Source organism: Ambystoma mexicanum, chromosome 3q (assembly GCF_040938575.1).
Source record: "Ambystoma mexicanum isolate Mex_15411 chromosome 3q, UKY_AmexF1_1, whole genome shotgun sequence".
NCBI classification, from domain to species: domain Eukaryota; kingdom Metazoa; phylum Chordata; class Amphibia; order Caudata; family Ambystomatidae; genus Ambystoma; species Ambystoma mexicanum.
Window position 1 is genome coordinate 1,064,459,551 of NC_090926.1, and position 26,923 is coordinate 1,064,486,473.

General features: G+C 45.1%; 1 protein-coding gene across 1 annotated transcript in view; it reads right to left on the reverse strand.

Annotated features, from left to right (window-relative positions):
* Nucleotides 1-18,809, reverse strand: part of ARHGDIA (Rho GDP dissociation inhibitor alpha) — an 89,866-nt gene extending 71,057 nt beyond the window's left edge. The window contains exon 1 of the mRNA XM_069655294.1: nucleotides 18,661-18,809. The gene's annotated coding sequence lies outside the window, so the exon portion shown is untranslated. The remainder of the gene's footprint in view (nucleotides 1-18,660) is intronic.
* Between the last annotated feature and the right edge of the window lie 8,114 nt (nucleotides 18,810-26,923).

Sequence of the window (26,923 nt, forward strand, 5' to 3'; positions counted from 1 at the left end):
TTGGTTTGTTGAGAAGGAATTTTCCTCCAAAAAACCTGCAGTCTCAGGTTTGTCTTCTGCATAATCTCCAAGGCCTGCATGGCCTTTGACACAATGTCATGGAAAGCTTTTCTAGGAGAAACAAATTAATTATCGTCATCTGACTCAGAATCCGGGTCCTTCGTCACCTTTTGTTTCTTGCTAGGAGAGGCAACACCCTCTCCAACTGTAACTGGTGCTCGTAATGGAGTTGGCTCCTTGGGAGGCGCTCCTTGAGGAGGTTTAGGAGACCCCATTTTATCCTTTATACGTTGGGCTAAGACTTCGAGAAACAGTTCAGAGAACAGTCTTCTGGACTGCATTAGTAATATCTTTAGCCATATCTGATTTTTCGCCTTCGATTTCTTCTAGTCTCAAAGGAGATAGTCCATTCTAGCCGATTGTTGAGCAGAATTGTAAATGTTGAACACAACAGGTATAGATCCGTATATATTTGTAAACACTTATCGATTTAGTTGGTTCATCCAAACTCTCCTCTGGAGTCTTGGGTCTCACTGGAGTGCCAACACATTCTTAAGGTGGCACTGAAGTGTTTTGACAAATCAAAACCTCCAGAGTCCGAAAGGAGGCCAACATGCTAATTTTTACTTTCCGGGACAGATGCTGCATCTGTCCTTAGAAGATTTCCTTCTTTTATGTCTCTTTGGAGAAGCTGGCACCAAGCTTGGTACCGACAAAGAATGTCCATCTATTGTGAAAACAGCTCGCCTTTCTTTTTGGGATGCGTGCAATGTAGTCCCATCATTTTCAAATTCTTAAAAGGAACTATCTTTTAGAGCCAGCTTTTTTCCAACCTGGCCTTTTCCAACCTGGGAGGAGGTGGAGCAGGATAACAGAGAAATAGATTAATAGAAAAAAAAAATAATAATTCACACAATACCAGCTCTATACCTGGCAAGGCATAAAATAAGCAGTGCTGTGTAGAAATTTGATATGTAATTCTGTAGGTTTGCTAATTAAATTGGCACTTGTATAGCAAATGCATCCATTTAAGTTACCCTGTTCAATGAAAGCACATCTCGCCCTGCATTTCTCGCTTGCATTCAGGGCTCCCTTCCACCCTCTTTTCACTGCAAATTCAAAAAGGGCTAATGGAGATGCAGAGTGCAGCAGCCTCCTCTACTCGTGTGCCAAAGGCCCGTTGGAGTATGCAAGAAATATTTTTTTCTCTTTTTCAAATAATTGCAAACCAGAAGTAATTGGGATGATCGCTTTATTAAACTAACGGTATCCTGTCTGCCAAAGACAAGTATGTGCTAACTTTACTTTATTAAACGCAGTCATTTAATTCCATTTCTAAAAATGTAATGTGTTACATAATTCATAATTGCAGCACTGAGACTGTAAAACACTGTAAAGTCTCCATGGTTTACAGTAAAGTGTAGGTAAGTATCTAAATATCAGTGTCAGCTAGATTTCATTTTGTTGGGGAAGAGGCATATTGACAAGTGGACACTTTTGAAAACGTACATGAATAGCAGAAATGCTTTTGATGGCAAAACCAACCTGTTAGTTACATGCAGCTTGCAACTGGTGCTCAACTCATTAGCTGATCCCGCACTCCTTGACATTCTGTCTTATCGCACTGTTGCTTTATAACAGCTACCATGAAAGTGCCAACTACAATATTCCACCTATTTTTACTCATTCTCTGCCTGCTAGACTACCCACTCTGCCTAGTCTCTTACTTTCCTCCTACAGAATGAAGACTAAGCTAACTAGATGTTTACGCATAGCAGTGATCAACAGTTCCATCCAGTCTGTACATCTATATATCAGCTGCACTACAATCACTGTAGTTGGCCTCCAGAGCTCATTTGGCTCTACAAATAGGATTACATTATACATTAGCACCTGAATTAGAGAGTTGGCCAAACCTTGCAGCGCCTTTTTATCATATCTATTTCTGTTCATTCATGCAGCTAACCGTTTACATACACTCATCCAGGGTTCATTTTCGCCCACTCACATAGTTGAGTAGATTTTAAGAAGGGCCAGTACCATTTGCAAGGGATGGTTGAAACTTATTTAAAATGTACTTTGTTTGCAGCAAATGTCAAAAAGTTCACTGTACAGGGCTGATCTCTATGTGGCAGCAGTGCCCCAAACTAAATTAGGATTGCGCTGGCATGCACCATTTTACAGAAAGCAGATTTAAGTTTGTTTTCATGGGTCTAATGCATTTCTCTTCGGTCGAGTGGGTAAACTAAGTTAGTCGACCTGCAAGTCTAGTGGAATTTTAAAGAAAGTACAAGGTCTGAATTCTCTCTAATGTCTTCATAGTCTGCATCTTTAGAACAGTTTTTTCTCGCCCTGTAAAATTCACCCCCTGGGATGTTGAGTATGGTGGCTTTTTGGTGACAGCTCCTGGCGTGCAAAATGGCATTGACCCACCACTGTCGAAGCAGAAGGCTTCCTGCCTTGAGGTAGGTATGTGGCAGAAGACCAGGCTAAGTCAGTTTAAACCACTTGGGCATGGCTGCGCTCATAGTGAGCTCACGTCACAACAGCCAGTTTAGGTCTGCGGCCCACACAAACAGATAGCTTGCAACTTGAAAGGTTTACCACTGATCGGCCATGAGATTACTTAGACAGCCCCTCTAGTTGAATAATTGCTGACAATTACACCCACCCTAAGCATGCCTGCTTGACATTACTTCCTAACAAAATGATGCCAGGTCTGCCTTCATAACCTCCTGTGCTAGCATCCACACAACGCTGCAAAACCCTTCACCGCAGAGACTCTCACCAAGATAGAAGAAACCTTCTTACATGCTACTTGAATCTAGCACAATATAAATCCTAGATTAAAGTAAAATTAGGTCAGGCAATGTTCAATTAACGCAACACAAGAGTGACAGCGACCTCACCTCTTAACCACATTCCACAGGCTTTTGAAATACCAAGCGCACCACTTAAAAACCAGCTGATCAGGCTTCATGCCCCATGACAGTGGCATGGAAAAGCACAATATTTACTGAAAATGTGTCAAGATGCCATGGTTGGAGATTTCCCTCGAGCTCTGGGCGTGCGCGGGTGGCGGGGAGAGGGGGGAGTAGAGTTAAAGAGCTGATGTAACACTAAAAGAAAACAATGTTTTAGCATCACATTGTTCATTAAATCAAAATAACACTCAGTTAATGAAGAACGGGTGCCATTGTGGGGCACCATACTGGCTAGTTTGATTTAGAAATGATGTGCATAGGAGATCGGTGTCATCTGCCAAATGTCTGAAGAGGGCAGGTCTTTTCTCCACTTTTGGGGTTTGCTGGCCTGGCATTTAGGAGGGAAAAGTGTACTTGTGGGATGGGCCGAATACACCAACTTTACAACATGGCTAATAAAAGCACATGGCATTGCTTAAAAGGTGGTACCTTGCCCTGCAAAAGAAGTGTGGACATTGGGTGGTGGTCCCTGCACCCAAACCTTAACTTACGCTTTGGCCCAAATACATGCCTCAGACCTCATCACCCCCACCCATACGACCATCCCCGCATCAGAATGTACAATGAGCCCTATAAGAACTGTCTACAACAAACTGTACCTCAGAGCTAAATCATGCCTCAGCAAACTGAGCACCCTACTGCTATCCATGCCTTCAGACCTTAAGCAATCAGAACTATGGCAAGAGGATAGCTCTGGGACAGCACGTTTTTCTCGAAAGCAAGGCAATGCAGAGCAACACATTTGAATACCAGTCCTGTGCTTAGAAACTGGTCTCTGGTATTAAACCGGTTATAAAAGGAAGTTTAATTAATGCTTCACAACCATTTGTTGCTATGTCCTCAAAATCCTCTCTGGTACAACATACTTCAGATGCTCTACCTATCCTTCTCAACGTACGCCTAGCCATGCTTAGAGAGACTAGCCACTAGATCGGACGCAACAATCTGATCTGTCCTTCAGTGATGCTTAATAATGCTATTTTTGTAGGTTTAATTAGTACTTCTCTTTAGTTTGAAACATTTGCCCCCTTAGGTTAATTTTACCTTTTAAGTCACATGTTCTCTTACATGTCCCCAGTATAAAAGGGACTATTTTGGTTTTTATTAAAACACTCTGGCTGACAACTGGTCTCATCTATGCTTTTGTACAGGCACCCTTGGTGGGAATGCTTCCGTCATGTGTAAATATGTTATTGGAAGCCATTTCTGATCAGAATTGACATCGCTGTTCTTCAAGTCTCCAATACTATTCTTGTCCACACCACAATGACTTCACCACAACCTACACCTGATGCCAATACCCCGCTCCCCCGCTCTGAAACCCAGCCAACTGCCCATGCCTAGTTCTTATATTACCAGGCTGGCCATACCACCATAGCCGTAAACACATCCCTCAGAGCCTATAACAGCCTTGCTACGGCCTCAGACTGGACCACCCAAATAGCCACACCGTCCATGGTAGCACATATGCACACAAGCAGGCCTCAAAATGTACACTAGCCAATGGAGTGCTATAACCAAATTGTTGAGTGAGAAATGCCTACCTTCATATCAAGATTTGATATAGTGATGTTCCCAGTAGAACAGGGAAATTCCTCCAGTTTCTTTAGACTGCATTGGCTGCTCTCTCTCCAGCTAAAAAAAAGTGGAAGAAATATGGGGACTGGACATCTATATTGTCAACGGAAAAGTCCGAAAAGTCAAAGTCTGGAAAGAAGAAAAAAAAAAGAAAAAGGGGGACCTAATGGGAGATTTGGCCAAATTTAGACCAAATCCCCCATTCGGTGGCAAGGGCTGCGGGAGTGTCCCCCGCACCCTTGTTCACTATATTGTGAGTGGGTTGCTGGGGTGTCCCCCGCAGCGAGTCCCATCAAAAGTAAAAACAAAAAAAAGGACTCTGCAGCGCCAGTTCCTGATAACAGAAGAGAAAGGGAACAAGCGTTGCAGGGACATATCGAGTCGGCAGCACACAGCGAAGTGTGCTGCAAGGTAGGTAGGGCTGTGGGGGCAAGGGCAAAGGTTGAAATGTTCAGGGGAGGGACGGAAAGTTATTTTCGGGAAAAGAAAAAAAACTTTGTCTTCTCTCCCTCGAACATTTCAGCCATGCTATTTATTAATAGTTGCATGCGGTACACCCCTTGTCGGCACAGGCAGTTTGGCGCGGGGCAGTTGGCACGGCCTGGACAACTGGTCCAGTGCTGGCACCTTTTGGTCGGCAGCATTTTTCGGCACGGCTGCACAATTTTTTCATTGGGAAATATTTTTTTTTTCTTCATTTTGCTACTATCTCGAACCCAGTCCTGCAGGGATGCAAGACTAAAGAGCCAACCACTGTGCTATGGAGGTCTTATCAGGTTCAGTTGCACCAAGGCTTGTATAACTTCATATAAGTAACTGGTGCAAACAAAATTGATAAGAGATCCATGGCCTTGCGGTTACACAAGTCACCCAGCCCTGCAGGGCAGGGTTCGCGACAGCCCTAATTCAATATTTTATTAAAATTGCACTATGAAAATAGCAATGTTAATAAAAAATGCAGCGAAGTGGCTGCACTGAAATGTCCTGCTCCAGTGGTATGCACCATTTAACAAAAAAAAAACTTGATTTTCTTTTAATACATTTTCTGGGGTAAGTAGGTGAAGTAAATAAAACCGCCCTGCAGGGCTAGCAATTTGCAAGGCCTGGAATGGTTGGTCCCACCACTCCAAGGAGCGAAGTACCAACGAAGGCCATCTAAAGATCATCAGCCAGTCAGGCCTCCACCGGGACAGCAGCAAAGGTTGGTCGCCAGACCTTAGGATGGGTCTATGGGTCTTCCGACACCTTCACAGCTGGGCAGGATACTGACTCCTCATAGTATCTCTCCATGGTCTCTGGGGCATGGCTGCAGGACTCGCAGCGAGAAAGTCTCGTTAATTTTTACTGTACTTTGTTGGCCTTATCGTGCTTACCGCCCAACAGTGGCTAGAAACGAGGACATCAAGCTGTAGAGGAGATGAGTGGGCAAAGGTTGTGGTGGGGTCCTGCCGTTATCCTCAGTGAGTGAATCGAGTCAATGATCGACCGACAATCCCGCCAATAACACAAATGTATTCTGAGCTAGGTCTCGAAGGGATTAATCCACACGGTCCCAGGCAGCCATCCGCATCAGTCAGGCAAAAAAAACGGATTTAAGGTAGACTACGGGCCCTAGTCCTGGGAAACGCCTCCAGTGGCCAAAGATGGGCCCCCTCGTCTCACAAGGAGAGGCAATGGATAGTCATTCAAGAACCCCATGCCCCCCCCCGGCTCTTCAAGGCCAACAACTACAGCATTCTTGATGAATGGAGAGGGGGGGGTGGGGAATCAAAAATGACGCAGCAAGATCAAATGGATTTCACCTAGTAGAACCATTTTACACTCGCAAAAAAATCCACCAACAGCCTAACTCTACGACTAAGAGAGCAGGTACTCTCTGGGCGACTAAGGGGTGCCTCTGTCATGAGTCATAAGGACTATTAAGGTAGAGCTCATAAAAACAGAGCAGTGCTCTAGGCCAGGCTTAAGATTTACCCTGACTGGTCAAAAACAAATCACAAACCCATTAATGGCAAAATAAAGTCCATGGGAGCAACGTGCGGTAAAATGTGTGCATTCTGCTTAACACTCCTTTCCCAACACAACCCCGGGTTTCTTAAGTTCTGTTGATTCTTAATCTACCAACTTTTGCACGGCACAGGCTTGAACTAGGATACAAAAATTACGACCATAGTGTTGCAGCCCTAGAAAATTCATGATAGGCTAAGTTATATTTCCCCCGATATAAACTGAAAAACGGTTTGTTGTGCTCGTTTAACTCTCTCCCGCAAAATTCAATGCAGTTTGTACAAGAGTTCACTTGTTTAGGTTGGGCTGGCAAATTTGGAGCATCTTCGATAACAGGTTTTCAGCTTCTAAATTAACACAGCAAAATCCTGCATTTGTCCCAGATGGAATCCCTCTTGTACAATCTCCCTAATTATCAAAATGTTTACCTCCTGCAAGGGGAACAATCATAGAAGACCTCTTTGTTGCTTGCGCTGGGGATTGTTGTGTATTTGCTCTACCTTTATCCATTAGGTTACACAAAATAATAAAAGCAATATGAACCTCTACTGAAATATATATCAGTATCAATACAATCCTATAATGAACCCCCATAAAACTATAATTTGTTCAAATATTCAAAACAAAAAAAACAAACAAGAACTTTGACACTGATTTCAAGTTAGTGAAAGCATGGGTTCCAGGCAGATTAAATTGGCCCCCAGTCAACTGCCCCTTCGGTAGTTCTAGTCTACATAGATCTATATAAATAAATCTTATTTACGCCTGATTTTAACTTAGTCCTTCTGATATAACATGACATGGGTGGCAAGCTAATGAAGTAGACCCCAGTAACCTGCTCCTTCAACAAGTCTGAAGGTCCCTACATAAAACTAATATCAGAGATATCATCAAGCTGACAATCCTACAGAGTGACGCAGTGCAGGTTTGAAGCCAAAATAAAAAAGCACCTCTACTCACCTGCACCTTCAGTAATTCAAGTCTAGGTAGGCCCTGCCACAAAACAAACCCCCAAAAGTCCAGAGCTGCCTTACCACATAAGCTTTTGAGAAATGGCCATTCAAATATCATTCAATATCACTAGTCCTGTATAATACTGCACTCATAAGATATCTGTTTGCCCCAAAAGTTACTAAGTTGAGGCACAGACCAGAAGCAAAAAGAGATGGCTGCATGCAGAAAATAAAGTCAACCGCAGCACAGAAACTGCTTTTCACCGGGCAGGGTTTAGGAGTTCAAGTAAAAGTGGTATTTAAGCATTTCAAACCCTCAAGATTTCTGCCTTCACTGTGCTTGCACTAAAGGTGCTGATGGGACTGGTCTGCTTTTTGAGGGCTTAAGGCCACTTACTAGGTAGGACCCATACTGTGAGCAATGAACCACCTATATAATCTTGCGTGGGCCAAGCACAAACTAAAAGCCATGAAAAATCTATCCATTTGGTAACCCACCAAACCATATTTACGCACTCATCAATCCACCCCTTAATTCACACATTCATCTTGCTATCCAACCCTATTCATCCACTCAGCCATCCATTCATCGACTCTTTGAGCTACCCAAGCCATTTCCACTCACCTTTAAACTGGCTGCCTTTAAAAGTACTGGCACTCACTGTTCCAAAGAACGCATTTTCCCCCATTGCAGTTGCTTTAAATACTACAGTATGTTATGTTAGGCTGATTTATATACGGCGCACTGCTGCCATTTTCATGGTCTCCAGGTACTGGCGTGGCTGGCTCTGCAAGTGAAAGTGGGTAGGATTGGTTAGTGATGGAGAGAGGAATAGGAAAGATGTTGTGCTCATGTGTTGATGCGTGACCAACCGGGAACAACTGGCATCTGGACGCGTTAGCTTTCTGGTTGTGCTTTGTTTTGTGTACTGGGCTTGTTGTGTCCAGAAGGGCGGAGTCCAGTGTTTGACTTGTTTGGTGTCTGACGTAGATGGGTGTGTAGCTTGGTTAGAGCAATGTGGGTTTGCGTATTTTGATGGGTTCATGTACGAGCCCCCTGGGCATGTGTTGTGGGTTAGGTGCGTGGGAGAGAAGTGGGTTTTGCATCATTTGTGGTGTATTGTTTTCCATTCTAAATGTATCCCTGCTTTATGGTTTGTAAAAGCAAGGATTGTACGGTCCGTTAATTGAGTAGTTGATCAGGGTTTATCTCAGACTGAAATGTCGGGTTTTCAGACTTTTCCTGAAAGATAGGTGGTCTTCAGTCATTCTCATTTCCTTGGGGGATCGAACTGCGTAGTTTGGCAATGAGATAGGAAGAGGCAATAGGTCCTCGGAAATGTTTTTTTCTAGCGTCAGGTTTCTATTTGGAGTTCGGTGCTGGATCTTAAGTCTCTCCGCTGGTATCGGGTGATTTTTGTTTGGATGAATTTAGCTCCTTGTCCATGTAGTGATTTATGGGCAACGCAGAGGGCTTTACTTTACTGGTAGCCAGTGTAGACTTCTTAGGGCCGGTGTGATAGTTTTTTCAATTTAATCTCAGGAGTACTCTTGCTGCAGTATTTCAATACGGCATACGAGGAATTGCCCGAGACCAACCTGCTGGTATTTGTATTATTCACTTGACATCTGTGAGCTGCAGACCCACATATGTAGTGGGCCCCGCCTTGGAGTTTTACCTACGACAAAGTGCCAGACCTGCCCACAATGCCCTTTGTTCTCTGCTGGGAACCATTGTCACCTATCCAGGAGAACAGGGCATACCTCATCTGAGAGGTGGTGACTTCAAACGGGCATCTGCAACATAACGGGGAAGTCACACGAAGGAGTTAATAACTGGAGTCCTTTTGATCTGAGGCATTAAGGTGAAGGAGTGAGGGTGTAGGGGGGTGGGAGAAGGGCTGTGCAGCTGGGAGAGAATGTACAGACTGGGGAAGGGGCCAGCCATCTTGGATGTGACAGTCACCCCTCATCAGCACCATCACTCACTTCCTGCAGGCATAGCACTCTGATGAATTGTCGCCACCATGAATAACCCTTCTTATAATAGCATATTGGCCCCTTTCAGGCGGCTTAGAATTAACCAATACACTGACTTATTGGAATCATCGTTAAGATCCACTAGGGGAAATCTGCTTTGAAAAATCTTGGCGCCATCGAGAACTGACTTTTCACTTGAGCGCTGTTCAGGTAAAAGGCTGGCAAAATCCCACTCATAGGGTGAAGACAAGAACCGTAAGGAGTGTTCAGACCCTCACCTGAACAACTTCTGGAGGGGGAGAGGCCTAACTGCTGGAAACAGGTTCCCAGGACTTCCTGCCGAGAGGCAACCCTGCAAGCGTACCTGGCTTGGAAGGGCAGAAGACTGACTCTTTCCTCAGGACTCAGCTTTCCAAGGACTAAATAAAGTTGCTTTTGGCCCTCTTGGCATGGTCAAGCTGCTAGCAGTGCTCTGTAGGACTTCCAACTGCTGCTAAGGCCCATCGACGTTGCCTTTGACATGCAACAAACTGATTCAAGCTACACAAACTGTTCCAAGTTCGGAGCCACAATCAGTTGCCCTGTATTGAACCGCATCGCTTTTTTGGTTCCAGTTGTGCCACGGAAGCTGAACATCTGCTTTCCTCAAAGCAAGACCGAGTCAATCCTCAGAGCTAAGCACAATCGACAGTATCTGCCTATCCCAGGTTTCCTCAAGAAATTAGCCATTGCCCTTTTTTGAAGCACATCGTTGGCTGAATCCCATGAAGCCAGCTCTCCCAACTTGAAACAGACAACGTACCAGAAAGCACACAGTAGCCTGGATCAACGCAATCAAGACGCTTAATATCAGAGATATATATCAGGGGTTCAGTTCCCCAGCTTTGTTCTATGGCCTACTGACTTTAAAGACCCTACATGTTGCCTAAAGTACATATTCTTTAACCCATTTAACTTTTCTACACGAATGTCAGACCAGCCGAGCCTTGTCCTCTTGGTACTAGGTTACCCATGGATGGTATAGGTCTGTACTACACAAGTTGGTAGAGTGAATGAGCAGCCAGACTTATCTCAAGAGGGGTAAATGTGAGCTGTAGAGATGTAACAGAGATTCACAATTACAATACACAAGGTTTTCTAGTAAAATAATTATTTATTTAGTTAACGGTCAGTTTTAATAATAATAATAATAATAACCAATACCTGACTTATTGGAATCATCGTTAAGATCCACTAGGGGATCTTTAAATAAGCCTTCTCTGGAAAGGACAATATGCAACAAATACACTTCATAACACATCCTCAGATTTAAGATAAGCAAGTAGATACTCTTTAGAGATGCCGGCAATACACTTCCTACACCCTGAGGTGACTTCCATTTATATATCACTTTTTGTACATGATGAAATTCTAAGTTTATGGAAAAGGAAATGGTTAGGGAAAGAAAAAGGTTAACAGGTTCTCAAAGCATGTGAATACGTTTCAATCCCCCCGATGAAGTCTATATATTAGATAGTTCCCAGCAATGCACCACCTTTGACGGACAGTTACAATCAACGTCAATGGGTCAGAAGAGGTTGCAGGAGTCAGGACAGCCAATGTCAATTCGGACAAAGTCTAGAGTTCTGAGGCACTTCTTTAGATAGCACAAAATCATGCACAAAGTTTAGAGAGTTTGTAATGAAATCACTGTGGGTCCACAAGCTGTTAGGCTTGTGAAAGAGAGCTGAGATCAACTCTGCAAAAAGCAGCTACTTCAAGTCTCCAGTGAGATAATGCAAGCTACAGACAAAACAGGTAAGTAACCCTTAGTCAGCACAGTACCATAGGTTTGAAGAATAGGATCCAGCTGGCTTCTGTTCCTGTTGCAGTCCTACAGATCCTGAGTCTCAGTCGCGGGGACAAGAGGGATGACGTCTGGGGACTCCTGCACTGCGGTTTGAAGGTCGGCGGCAGCTACGGGCTCTTTTCAGTTCAGCGGTACGTCGCGGTTTCAGCTACCAGCAAATAGCACCACTGCGGATCTTGGACACTTGATGGGCTTCCCTCGCTTCTGGAGCCCAGCACTCTGCTGAGGTGACTCAGGCTTGTTCTGTTTCAGGAGGGTCAGGGTCTTCCTGGAGCTCTGGTCCAGCTTAAAGACTATGCACTCTACTACAGATTTCTCAACCCCTGGCACTTGGTTCCAGCAGCAGCACGGAAGTACAGCCAGTCAGGGAAGTTCCTCCAGCAAGGTTCGTCTTGGGGTTATAGTTGGTCCCACCAAACCAAGGGAAGAAGTCATCCGTTGTGGAGCTTCTTTAGTAGATTCAGAGTTAGGAGCTTCAGCATTGCAGCAGGGCTTCACCGCGCAGTTCAATGGTCCAGGAGGGTGCCGCAAGCTTTTCTTCCAGTTTCCTTCGTCAGATGTTTTGTCCAGTGGTCGACTGTCTTTGGTTCCAGAAGCTTTGCATTTTATGCAGGTTTCTCCCATTCATGCACAGCCTAGCTGTCACTCACACAACAGGGTGGCTGTCCTGCAAGAACAGCCAGCCAACCAATCACCAATGGGTGAATTCAGGTAACCACTATGGAAAGGGAGTTACGGGCACCTCCCTCGCTTCTTGCCCTGCTAGACACACTGGAGCCAGAGGCAGGTTTCAGCACTGAAATCCACCAAAGGCAAAATGAACAAAAGGGTCAAACCTTGTTTGGAGCGCAGAGTAAAATCCAAGAAAGACCTCAAAAGCAAGAAATGGCGAAAAAAGAAGACCGAGCCATTTTGACAAAATCGTCCCCCATGGTTGCTATACTGCAGCTGATGATTCAGCCTGCGGTAAAAAACAATGGTAGGAAAATTAAACCACTGCCACCAGCCATTAAAAGTCGCGAGGGTGACATAATAAACGTTACATGAGTAATAGTCAAATGGGCTACCAAGTAACCCCCAGCAATCCACATACAAGATGTGTGCTGGTTCTACAGAGAGAAAAGGCAAGTAAAGTCAATTTCACTTTACTATCCTTGGGAACAGTAGTAGTTCACCGAAGAGAGGGTGTTTAAACCTTAAGAGAAATCCAAAAGACTTCTCTGCGACACTGCACTGATGGTGATGTGTACCACCATACAAAAGTAGATGCCTATGGAGTTTGTCAGACTGCACAAACAAAGAAAATACAGAATCCAGATCAAAAATAATGAGTGAGAAAAAGGTCTCACTCACTCCAGGATAAAAATTAAAAGTCCTCAAGTCCAGCAATAGAGCTGGGGCATCCAAGGTGTGAGGAATTTAGCACTAAAATGAAAATTCTCCCTAACACCATAGTATTATTTTGGATGCTAGCTCACACCCCTCGAGTGTATAGCCCGTCGATGGCCCATGCTACCTTAAGTAGCAAAGGATGTATACACATACATGTTGCGCCAGTTGCCTCTCTAAGATGGAGATAACTGATGACCTAGTCATAGTGTGGAACTGATTAAGAACTTAGAATCCCTGTACTCGTGTCGCAGTGGCCATTTTGTCACACAGACTTCTTCATCCAATATTCACCCACTCGCCCATTCATTTATAGGTTATCCACCCTTTCCATCCACGCATAGACCCATATTCGCCAATTTATGATATGGCATTTATAACTCGCCTATACACAAGTGTTTCAAGGTGCGACGAGGCAAGGGAGGGAAAACAGAGGGAGGACAAAAATAACGATCTTAGTAGGCCTAGTGACATTGAGATCTCGCTGGGGAGGGAAAGGGAGGTTGGGCAAGCGCCGGACATGGGATCACAAACAAGTAGTGCTGCCAACAGGTGACAAGTACGAGTGTTAAAAGTGCAGACAACAGGTGTCGATAAGTACAGGTAAGGGGACTGCAGGGTTGCAAATACAGACCACAAGTGCAGGAGATGCCAGGAGGCAGTGCGGGAGTGCAACTGGGCGGGCAGGGATCTGGGCCAGAGTTCAGAGGGTACCCAGGTGACCAGTGCATTATCAGACAAGATATCAGCAGGGGAGAGGAAGAGAGAAGGCAGAAGCAAAGGAAAGTCTTGAGGTGATTCCGGAACCAGAGATGGATCTGCTCAAGTTTCAGCGAGGTACCAACCGAAGAAAGATCTGCCCCCAACTCGTTACTTGGAGAAGTGACTGACCCTAGTGAGTGCAGGTGGAGGAGCAAAGAGCTCGAGTTGGAGGTATTGCGCCCCAGGCCCCAGATGACCGTGTGGACAATGCAGAGGGTCTTGAACTTGATCCTTGCTGCCACTGAGAGCCAATGGAGAGATACAACCCCTGGGCTCGAGGCCAAGGACAAGCCTTGCAGTCCTGTTATGGATGTGTTGTAGAGGACGGAGAGTAGAGGCAGGCATATTTAGAAAGAGGCTGTTGCAGTTGTCCAGCCTAGAGAGATTGAGAGCTCTCTAGACAAGTGACCTTCTGGGGGAAGGGGAGGAAAGGAAGAAACCTCTGAGGAGGTGCAGCTGGTAGTTTGATTTTTTCAGAGACGTCAGATGTGAGAAGATAAGGAGAGTTTGGAGTCGAAGATGACCCTGAGGTCCTGAGTGGACAGCCAGAGAGTGAGAGGGACGGAAGGTGCAGGTGTGCCGATGAGGAGGATCTCAGTCTTACTGGCATTAAGGCAAAGATCATTATCGACACAACACGCCTGGATTGCAGACAGACAATCCGTGATGAGAGAGGGAGAAGAGGCCGCTGAGGGGAGCCTGAAAGCAAGCCGAGTGTCATCAGCATAACACCGAAAGTTGAAGTAGAGAGCACCAATTTGGTGGGGAAGAGGTGCCAGGTATTGGTTGAACAGCCAGGGAAAAAAGGTTAGAGCCCTGGGGAACACCACAGGTAGAGAGTAAGATAGAGGAGAGCAAGAACTCAATTTTGATGCGGAGGGTGGGTCAGAGGAATGGGGTCAGCCAGGCCAGAGCCCGATCATGGATACCCAGGTTATCATGGAGCCGGTTGAGTAGGATGGCATGGTTGACGTGTCAAAAGCAGAAGAGAGATCGAGTAAGATGACAGAGGGTGTGGTTAGAGAGCAGGCCTTCACAGATGTTCAGGAAAGCAATTTCTGTGCTTACGGCTGCTCTGAAGCCAGACTGATGGTCATGGAACCAACAGATTCAGTGTGAAAATTAAGCTGGGAGATGGCCAGCTTTTCCAAGAGTTTGTCCAGGAAAGGAGTACTGGAGATCAGGCGATGGTACGCCGGACTGGAGGGGTCGGCTGAGGGTTTCCTAAGAAGAGGGTGCACAAGAGTGCTTCAAGGGTGATGGGAAGGTCCCAGTGGGGAAAGAGTGATTGCAAATGTCGGCCAAGGCTGGAGCGAGGATGTCAATGTGGTCCTTGATTGTTTTGGATGAACAGGGAAGAACCCGTTTTGACGAGACTTTCATAGATCAGACTGGTCTAGAAACCTTGTCAGATGTGAACAGAGGAAAGGCAGCGAAGGGAGGAGGAGAGGTGACCACAAGGAGGTCAGAGGTAGAGGAGAACGTAGAGGTATAAGGAGGAGAGGACGAGAGGGTGGGCAGGATGTCCTGGGTTTTAGAGATGAAATGTGAAGCCATGGCCGTGCAGAGGGCCTGGGAGGGGACAGGAGAGGTATAGACTGCAGCAGGATTGGCCAGCACCTTGCAGATTTTAAAGAGGTCCACCGAGTTGTCAGATGCTGCAGGCCTGGATTTGAGCTCTCTTCTCAGTGAGGACAGAGTCGGTATTGTCTTTGGAGCAGGCCTGGGTTGGAGACCAGGATATCCTTTTTAAACGATTTAAACGATTTCCTACCAGACTTAGTGAGAAGGACAGGATAGTTAATTGAGATGCAGTTAGAGAAGATAGGAGAAAGTACCATAGAGGATGCAGTGGTGGGAGAAAGACGAGAGAAGCGGAGGTAGAGGTGACAAGGTAAAGGGGAGACACTAGGCGCAGTTGTCTCCCAACTTTTTTGGCCTGGGCCCCCCCAAAAGTGCCAGATGGACAGTATGTAGAAATCGCTATGAACTTTCGTGTGCCGTCACTGCACCCTACTCCCAGTACAGACCCTGGGCTCTCCCCCACAGTACCCCCACCAATATCCCAGTGCTGCCACCCATCCTGCTCCCACCACAGTCCCATAACACAATAATACACACATCCATACACATTTAAATAAAAAAATAAATCGCCATAAACGTACCATTTCCAATGAGCTATGCAAGGCTGGCAAAGCAAAACACCTCCAGCGTTGCATGGCGCAGTGATCATGTGCGGCTGGGGAAATGAACTGTCAAAGGCAAACAGTGTTCTGTTCTGTGTTGGTTCTGCCAGCCCAGGAGCACTCCCTCAGCTGGAAAAAGCAGCTGAGCGAGAGCTCAGTGTTTCACTGGGCTGGCTCCTCCATAATGGGTGAGGGGGCCAGTGGGTGGTCGCCCTCTCACCCATTATGGATGAGCCACCAGGCTTGGACTGGCCTATAGGGCAATAGGGCGATGACCATACCAAAAATGCAAAATGCTAGTGTAGGCCAGTCAAAAATGGCCACTTTTTTGGCCAATGTGGGCCAGTTTGAGGAGTTACTTCGCTATGCAGCTAGTAGTTTTGACCATTGTTGCTGAATAAATATTCTTTAAATATCACCATTTGTTTACATTTGAACAAAAAACCACCCCTTGGGTACTATTCAAACAGTCTGTGACTAAATGACTGAATATCCATTTGCAACTGCTGGCTATTTTTTTCATTGGTGCCTAAGACCGTTTTATGGTCCAGTCTGACCATGTAAGCTGCCCCTTCCCATTTCCTGCAATCTAAAAAAAAAAAAAAAAATGTTTAGTCATTTTTTTTTTTACATTTCATGCTGGCCTCTGCCCCCCCCCCCCCCCCGGGTTGCAGCCACCCCCCACAGTTTGAAGACCTCTGCACTAGGGTAAGGCACAAGAGGTGGGGTGCTAGAAGATGAGACAAGAACAAGTTAGTAAAATAAAGCCAACTAGACGATGGGCTCAAGGCACAAAGAGGAACAGTCAAGTAGAAGTGAAAACAAGCCAGTAACAAAGAACAAGGGAACCTGAAAGAAAAAAAAAGGACACAGCAAGGGAACAACCATGCCGAGCACGGACTAGAACAGAACGATCAAGGGAACCTAAGGAGAGCGTGAACAAAAACAAAGAAGCTGGCATTACAAGTATACAGCAGAAAGAGGGAACCTGAAAGAGAAGGACACAGCAGGGAACAACCAGGCAGAGCGAGGACTAGATGAATGAACAGTGATCAAAAGGGATGATGAACAGTGCAGTGATCAATGGTATGCAGAGAAGAGAGAAAAAGAAAATGGAGATAGGCAATAACAGTAGTCGAAAAAAGCCAATACAGGAACATGGAAATAATCAAAAAGGGGCCCAAAAGAGGAAATAGAGCAACACAACATAGCAGCAGGGTCTAGGAGGGGAAAAAAGCTGGGGGCCTGCATAGGAGCACGGACATGGAGGGGTGCTAGTGAGCTGAAGATGGAAAGGCCGAAGCACACACGATCAAAGATTGCGAAGAACCACACAAGCTGGGGATGCGCAAGTGCAAGCACAGCCAAAGATGTAAGGGGGCTGGGGATGGAAGGGGCACGGAAGCATATGCAATCAAGGATTGTGAGGGACCATGCAGGCTGAGGACGTGCAAGCGTAGACAAGGATGAGAGGGGCGCGGAAGCTCACACAATCTGGGATTGTGAAGGACCACGTGGGCCGAGGACGCGCAGAGTGAACAGGCAAGGACCGAAACGGCATCCACGAAAACTACCTTGTTCAGCCACTGACACTGCTTCCCTATTCCTCTACGCCCATTGCAGTTCCCTGCATTCATAACTTCTGACAGCTGGTTTAGTAGGTCCATATTAATTACCTTGGATTTCTAGTAGAAGCGGAATTTAAAAAATAAAAATGTTTTGCTTTCACACTTCAAGGGACACACTTCAAGGGACTTGACTAACTATAGTATTTCCATGGTACTACAAAATGCATCACTGAAAAACGATTAACACAAGTTTCTTATGTTCCCTACTTTATAGATTAGCAGTCTAACAGATCAACTGCCTAGCATTACAAATGCACCCCTAATTGAACAAGCACAACAATCAAACAATTCCATAGAAGTGTAATTTCACGCCCATGCACAATTCTGCCATGACAATGCGAACAGGGTTTCAGTTTCACCGTAAATCAGGAAATCTCGTCACCTGAGCCACAGATATCCAGCACATAGTCTTCGCTGCAGTACCAAGTCACTCATACGGAAGCAATTATAGACTAAAATGTCATATTACTGTGCCAACAATTTTGGCTTTTACGTAGGTATGGGGAATGCATTTGCCAAGGCACTGCCATAGGGGGGGGTTAACTTTCCATGATGGTAGCAGCTGCAAAATGGTCCCAGTAAGAGCATCAAATAGCAAAACTATTTGTCAATGCGTGTTCTTAACGTCAGTGAAGGACACACAACACTCATAAATCAAGTGGCTGAAGGAAGACCTGGTTAAGATTTTTTTTACATGCGTAGTTAGTTTAAAGCTCAAATTAAGTCATTAACTCTCAGAAGACTGCTTTGATAAAACAGTGAAAGACATTTCTAGCACAAAGTTTGATGTAGGCTTGATAAAGTTGTCTGAAAGATATCTCAAGGGGATGGGTTTTGAGTAGCGAGGGGCAGGAAGGTAGTGGAATGGCCAAAGGGATTACCCTGGCCAGTTAACATGTGGGTATATAACCAAACAGCACCTACAAGATGTGTCCATTCTCAAATGTCACTTGTCCCTAGCTGTACTGAAAAGCAATAGTTTCCGCTGATCGGTGCATAGCCAAAAATAAAAAAAAAGAAATCCCACGTGCACCTGTCATAAGAAGAGTGGAGCGAGGCTGGGGGAATACAAAGTGCACTTATCGCGTACCCCTTTCCCATTTGAATTGTCTGGGCAAATTAAATCATACGATGTTGCTTTTGGCCGGTGAGAATCCGCAGGAATCAACGGACGGGTAAGAGAGAGCCATGGTCATGACCCACTTCCCGACGGCTGACACCCGCCGAGGGCGCGCGAGGTAAGAGGTGTCAGAAAAACGCCTCCCCCTTGCCTGCGGTCCACTGAAATCAGACATACACAGCAAAAACACTTGGAGACATGCTAATTATGATTAAGTAACGCACCTGACTTGTGTATTAATTACCCCCAGAAAAGCAAAGGACGGCCGTTTGCGGATTTAAGGAGCAAAAGAGGTGCGGCCTTTTCGAAGCCCGATACAGGAGTGCCTAGTTCCGGTCTATCTAGTTCCCGTCCCACAAGAGAGCTCTAGAAAGGCACCGCCCTCTCCTCGTCACGTGAGTTGCACGTTACGTTCAGGCCATGGACGTCGTTGGTGTTTGCTCTGGGGGCTAGACTTGAGCCTCTGCCGGTGATGGTGTAAAGCTCTCAGAGGAATGGACCCTGCTAGCGCTCCGCCTCATTACGTGTATGGCACGTACCGTTTAGCTCATGTACGTCGGGTTTCTTTGCGCGTGAGCCTTCGCCTTCTAGCATGACCGCACCTCGTCGCGAACATTGCACGGATGGGCACTGGGCAGTGACCACTGGCGAGAACTGATGGTTCCTCGGCGCTTGAGCTCGTTTTGGATTAATGACGGCGATACAGGCAGATCCCGCGTGAATTTGCGGGGAATCCCTTTACATTGGGACTTTCTTTGTGCTAATAGGTGCCAGCTTTTGATTTTCGCTAAAGGGGCTGAAATTCCTGAATAAACCGAGCGAAGCGAGGTAACTGTACCCGTTCCCAGGACGAAGCAAGCACTTTTAGGGCACGTTTTGCAAAAAGCATTGGAAAAATGAGGCACAGGCTTTACCGTCCGGTCTAAACATAAATTGCCACAACCGTCGCCTAACCTGTGTAGGCGTCTTTCCTCCCCTTTCTGCTTTTCGGTGTATACCGTGCCCCTTCTTCTGCCCCAAACAGCTTTCTACCTCTCACCTTCCACCCTGAAATTACGGCTCAAGTGGCCCATTGATGAGGCAAGAATACTACTACTTTTGAAATGAGCGTCACTTACTAATTTTGCAAGGTGCATCCCACCGCACTGAGCCGCAGCCCGCCAGGAGGCCATATATATATATATATATATATATATATATATATATATATATATATATATATATATATATACGACTGAATTGCACCACCCCTAGAGGTGGCGGCCTTGCTATAATCGTCAGTCTTAACATTGTTATCTTTATCTGCACCAACTAACTCTAACTCCTGCGAAACTCTAACAGCCAAACTCACTATAGCCAACAACCAAACTATCATTATCCACTTGATCTACCGACCACCAGGACCCCAAGGCTCCTTCGAGGAAGACCTTATGAACTTACTGTCCAACAACCTAAAAAACACCACTCAATGCCTCATGCTAGGTGACTTCAACCTTGGATTTAATGACGCACGAGACACTAATGCCCTACAGATCAATAACGTCCTTGAAGAACTAGGTTTCTCGCAAAAGATAAAGGAACCTACACACATTAAAGGTAGGATGCTTGATTGGATTGCGGAACATAACTGCCCAACCACTATGACGTCCATACTACCCCAACACTGGTCCGACCATCATTTAATTTCATTCTCCCTAGAAGCCACTTCTCCACCAAATAAAAGCATCATAGCCCCCACTGCACCCACTAGAAATAAAAGAAATATAATATAACTCCTGAAAATCTCAACCCCCTCATTTTACGCGCCTTAAACTCCATCTAAGATCAGACTAACAAACACAAACAGGATAGCTCAGCGGCAACATGCACGCGTTAGAAACAAGATGACACAAAGCAACACAAGTTCGATCCCCGCGACCGCGCTTAGAAACCTCTGGGTATTAAGCGCGTTATAAATATGCAACTAAGAGACACATTCCTGTAACAGCGCCTTGATGCCCCCGGGCTGTGTGAGGACTTTAAAAAATGCAAATAAATAAATAGACTGGCCCAGCCACTATGGTAGATACCTACAACGAAGCGATGCTGGCCTCTCTAGACGCCATTGCACCACTGAAAATTAGAAAAAGCAAACCCCGCCAGCATCTAAATACGTGGTTCACGCCCTTCCTGAAAGACATTAGACAAAAGAAAAAGAAACGACTGAGTGAAAAAATCTGGAGATCTGATCCCTGAGACGTCAACAAATAACAACCTAAACATACTAGCCACCCTTTACAAAAAAGAGATAATCTTAGCTAAACAATCATCCTATAACTCCCGAATCTCTCAAGCTAAATTCAACACCAAAGAATTATTCGCAATCCTGAAACAAATAGAATCCCCCATCCAAATACCTGATTCATGCCTTAAAGACAAGAACTGGTGTACTAGTATACAAGAAGCCCTGGCCAACAAAATTACAATGCTCCAGGCAAAGATAAACAAAAAAAAAAGTTCTATCCCTGCTCCTAAAACCAACATCAAAGATATCACCCCTAAGACAGCTACAAACTTTCCACATACACCGCAAATTACCCCAACGCCACATAGACCAGACACCCCCAATTTCCACTTCCACAATGTCTCTATTAAAGAAGTTGAGAAAGTCATCCTCACCCTTAAACCATCCAAATGTCGGGGACCTGTGCCCAGCCCAATTTATAAAAGATGCAGTCCTCGAACTCTCGCCTTTCATCACCAAACTTATAAACGCATCATTTTCAACTGGCACCAAACCTTGCAACCTGAAACACTCGTTGGTCCTTCCCCTCCTTAAAAAACAAACCCTAGACCCCGCCATCCCAGCTAATTATCGACCCATAACTAATGTGCCCTTTTTACTACAAATTTTGGATAAAGTAGCATACTTACAAATTCAGCATCATCTGGAACTTAACCAACTCCTTGGAGTTCGCCAGTCTGGCTTCAGACCACAACACGGTACCGAGACTGCACTCCTTGACTTCAAGGCTCAAATTGACATACTTGGGGACAAAGGCAAGACATCACTCCTGTTACACCTCGACTTGTCTGCCGCATTCGACCTGGTGGACCATTCAACACTCTGTGACCATTTGGTCACCGCCGCACACTTCTCCCAAGAGGCAGTCGCATGGATACAGTCCTTCCTCAACAACAGGACTGAGGGTTTTCTCTCCCCTAGCAGCTGCTTTCCCTACTCCCATCACATGTGGCGTACCCCAGGGTTCGTGTGTATCTCCCGCTCTTTACAATATCTTCACAAAGCCCCTTTTCGATGATCTAGATGGTCTTGGTATCACCTACACTAATTATGCAGATGATACACAGATCCTCATCCCGCTGATGGGCGATTATGACAAGGATTTGGCCTTTGTGAACAGAGTCTACATCATCCAGGCATGGATGGCCTCCCATGGACTATGCCTAAATGATGACAAAACAGAACTCCTTATCCTGGGCTCACCCTCTAATATCAAAAAACTTGGTCCCATCTACACCTCCTTCACAATTGACACCAACAACATAACTGTGGCCAAAGTAGTCAAAACCCTTGGCTTCTATTTGGATTCCACACTCACATTTGGCAAACAAGTAAATGCCATGGCTTCATCCACCTCCTACACTTGCAAAATAATCAGAGCATCCAAACCCTTCCTTTCCCGTAGTAATTGCATTACCCTCGCTAGAGCTCTATTCCTGTCTAAATTAGACTACTGCAATGCTCTATACATAGGTAGTAACAACTATATTATCTCCAAAATTCAGACCCTTCAAAACAATGCACTAAGAGCTGCCCTTAGTCTTCCTAAACATGCCCATATATCAGACCTTAGGAGATCTGTCAACTGGCTCTCCACTAAAGACAAAATACTCCTCAAAACGGCATCTCTGACACACAAATGCCTCAACCACGCAGTTCCCCAATACTTAATAGACAGATTCACCAGACAAACAGCCGCTCGCCCCCTAAGAAAATGCAATTCCAACCTTCTGCTTGTACCCAGATTCAGGCTCACTAAATCTGGTGGGAGTAGCTTCCCTGTTAAAGCAGCTCAACACTGGAACTCCCTCCCCCCTGCCTTAAGCGAAGATCTCCCCTATGTACAATTCAGATCCAACTTCATTCATTGGTTAAAGAAACATGACGTCTAACCACTCCGTACCAGCCTCTGAGAGATCCATTGTATTTATGCCTTGCCTTTTTTAAGCACTCCTCTGACTATTGTACATACCTTGTTTTACCTCCTTTTTCCACATTGTCTGCATACAGCATTGTAACCATGGCTTTTCTGTAAATATTATGCTGACTCTGTAACGCAAAAGCTGAACAACCCTCTATGTGCCTTTGCGCCCGAATACCCCTGGGTCTGGTGCGCTATATAAATAATAAAAACAAACCAACAATAAAAGTGCATATCACTCCATCCTTTGTTTTCGCCTTTCCTCGTTTTTGTGCCCCCATACGAATACATGCAGAGTACCCACGGGGGGCAAAAGGACCCGCTTGCCCCCGTGGTTCAAGGAGTACCTGGCCAACTGCCCTCGATTCCCTCATGTACTCGGCACATATGCCTGTATTCCTATTCCGACGTGTGGAATGAGCAGATGGGCAATTTGACCCCTGTAACAAAATGTGTGTGGGGGGGTGGGTGGTGGGGATAGTTGTGTGAACAACATAGTTGCCACCTTTTTACATTAGGCTCGACAGTTACGTGTGCGTTGCCCATGGCTCACGTTCAAAAAAATTACATAGCTGCACCCACCTCCCTAAGAGAACAATTCATTGTGAACCCACCACACTGTGGACAATTGCATTCGATTTAGAAACAAGCACAGTTCTCTTTTATTCATTCTTTAGTAAAAGTTTATTTGCTCCAATTGAGATGGGAGTTTTTAGTTGACTGTGATTTGTGGGATAGACAAGCAATTCAAATAATTGTCCTCACTCAACGTAAATGTGTTCTTTCTACTCTTTAATACGAATTCAGAAGTGGTGAGAACCGCAGTGTCGTGATCATGGGCAACACTGGTTTGAATGTGTTCTCTATCAGTGACTTTCTTGACAAATTGCAACATCAGTATTAATATATTGTAGATGGAGTAAACATAATTATCTGGGATTAAAATGAACCCAATTGTAAACACTTGTATATCAGGTTCCTTGATACATTATTTTCAACCTACCCTCAAACAACTTTTGGGCCCGAAATCATATTTTTTTTTCTCCATTTGGCGATGAGGCGGTAAGGCTGTACACACTGGACTACGAAAACTGCAGTATTTAGAATGTCACATGTGGTCAAATCTCATTGACTGGCTGAAGCAGATCTCTGTAAAGCTGTTGTACACAGATAAAAGGCTCGCTTTTCACCTAAAAGGTTCATCACTGTAGTAACATGATCTTGATTCTCTGCTTGCGGGATTCCTGACACCTAAGCGTCCTCGAGAGTTCGGTGTTTTATTGCTAGCCAAATGCTTGCGTCGCTGGTCAATTGAAAACTGGAACGTGTCCCAGGTTAGGGCCCACTGTCCCAGAGTGGAAAGAATCGCAGCACAGACTTCATGAATCGTCACATCCTGCTCACCAACAGTTTACATCCAGGGCAGGTACATAATCAGGGCCTTTCAACTTTTTTGAAGAAATGGTCCCGAGCATCGGGTTCACGCAAGAGGTAACCCTTGTGTTAGCAATCTAACATCTTTACGTCTGGATATTAAATGTGCATGTGACAGGCTGCCTTTGCTGGTGCCTTCAGATTGTCATCTTCCTCTGCCTCTCGCAGTATCCAGCCAGCAATGTTCTCACCTTGTGTCATTGTTCTCCCGTGTCATCTGTATAATCCCACTTTGTCAGCAAGATGATAAATTAGTTTTCAGTGTATGTTTAGTGTTTCAGCTCCCCCGTGGCTTACTGTCCCCCAGGACAACCTGCCACCAGGGGCGCAACGAGACCTACATTTTGGGACTGGGGTTCTAACGTGATAGGAGGGACCACTATAAAAACTGGAAGGGGCTAACTTGGAGGAACCCCCCCTTGTTCTGCCCCCCCAAGGGTCACCTGGTGTGGGAACCGACTTTCAAATGGTACGTTTTAAAGCACAATATGCCAGTAAGAATGACAGTTATTGGATCTAAAGACAACACACACATTTAGTTGATTTGATAATTTGTATGTTTTATGACAGCAACCTTTGAATATTCTTGAGAAAAAATGTAGATATTACACCATAACACTTGTACCTATAAGGTTATGCCACAGTAATAAATGACAAGACTCACTGCACCAAAATGCCAGTGTAGCCATGTCATAATAGATTCCATGATCACAATCGGGGAAAAAGTAATTACAATTCAAAATTCAGCCTGAAGTGTTTGTTAGAGTACAGAATTTTTCACACACAAACACTTCTAGAAACCCACTCTATCGACGTGGGATTGCTTGTTAGTTATACAGTAAATTTATTACCTCAGTGGGGAATCCGTCCTTAGGTGTGGAGGGGTGGTGCCGCCTATCCAACTGGAGTAGAAAAGAAAGGGGATGCTATCCCTGGTTCTGCAACTTTAGGAATGCTAAAAAACCTCTTAGTGACGATGAAGCAGTGTCTCAAGCACTAGGGCCACATTTTTATGAGGAACTATTTCCCATGGGTCATAGACCCTTCATTCTTTAATCGACCTTCAGAGAAGTGTGTGGGACCCGAATTGTAGATCACTTGCTGAATTTTGAAAACAAAAACAGAAGCATAAGAACTGGCGCATGTACAGTAAAATACATTCAATCAGAGAGTCATAAAAAAACTCTTCTATTGAGGCCTAATAATTTGTATGGTGGTATGAGCTCAATTTTCCAACCCTACGGTGGTCTCTTGATGATGTGAGCTGTAGACCATGACTAATTTTAAAGTTCGGGTATAGGTGTCCGCATTGGTACAGAGTTCTTGAAGAATCCGTTCTCCATTCAAGAACATAGTTCCTTGTCGGTATCCTCAGTATATTCCGCTTAAAAGGGTCCACCAGTTTGAATGATTTCCTAGTTTATCATCTTCTTCAGGACCGGTTAGTTATAGCCTGTTTTATGAGAGATCAGCATTTCAGGTGGATGAGGGGAACCATCACCCCGTCTACCTAAAGAGGAACCAAAGGCTGGTTTTTATATGGGTTCATGAGGTAAGTATTTCTTCTTTTGTTGCTGCTTTGCATACATCCGATTACTCACATTAAGTAATAACTTTTAAGTTTACTATGGAGAAACAACAGGATTAGATACGTTTTTACTCTTTTCCTCCTTTTTTTTTTTACCTTCAAATACTGTTTTGTCTGTTTTGGATATGCTTCTAAATTTTCTTTTTTGAGTAGTTGATTTTAATCTCAGCTTAAATATTTTGTATGTCTGTGAATATTTTTGTACGTTTGTGAAAGGTTATATTCTGTAACCATATACAATAAAAAAATAAGATTAGATCAGTTGCCCACATGACCCCTACACTCTGCATTATCATAGGGCTTACGCTGCCATTTTGTGAGGTTACCTTATCCCGCAGACCTGGTGGTAAAGGTCTGCATGCTTATTGTGGCTGTCCAGTCTTTAACTGTTCTTCAATGGTCTGGACAAAATGGCGGTGGTATCGGTTGCACTCTATGCCCCTAACCAGGGTCCAGCAGCGTTTATCCAGGGTGCCCTGGACACGATACAGGCCACCACGGGGGATATTTTCATCACAGGTGGGGACTGTAATTCATGGGCCGATGAATTGCTTGACAGGAAATCTGTTAAGGACCCTAAGGAACCAACCCCCCCCTCAAAGGAGAGAGGGGCACCTAGGCCACGCCATCACAGTGAGGGGGTTGATAGATGTGTGGAGAGCGCTGCACATAGGAAATTAAGGTTACACCTTCTTTTCCGCCCCTCACCTATACCCGAATGTACTATCTGCTGCTGAATAGGGACCATGGGGGAGAGCGATTAGCAGTGTCGACCAGAGGGGTGGTCTGACCACGATATGGTGGTAATGCAATTGGATACCAAGGGGGTTAGCAGGGCGGACAGTAGATTGAGATGTAATTACTCCCTATGGTGGGACCCACTTTTTGTGGACAAGTTTGCAGATGATATTGGGGCATATTTTGAGATTATAGGGGTTGCCATAAGTGCAGCGGACAATGTTTTGTAAGAACGCGCATAGAACATTGATTGCATGCCAATACAAAATGCATGGCATTAAGTTGCTATATAGGTGGCAGTGGGACCCGGTGAGGTTGTCAAAGATGAATGTAGGGGTAGACCCCAAATGTTGGAGAGGATGTGGCCAAATGGCAGACTATTGGCATATGTGTTGGGGGTAGGCCTATCTACAAGGTTTCTGGAAGGAGGCCTTGGGGTGGATTAAGTCCCTGGGCAGAATAGAGAAATATCTCGACCCCTGGTAGGTACTTTTTGGAGTAGAAATACTTGAGGGGGAGTGG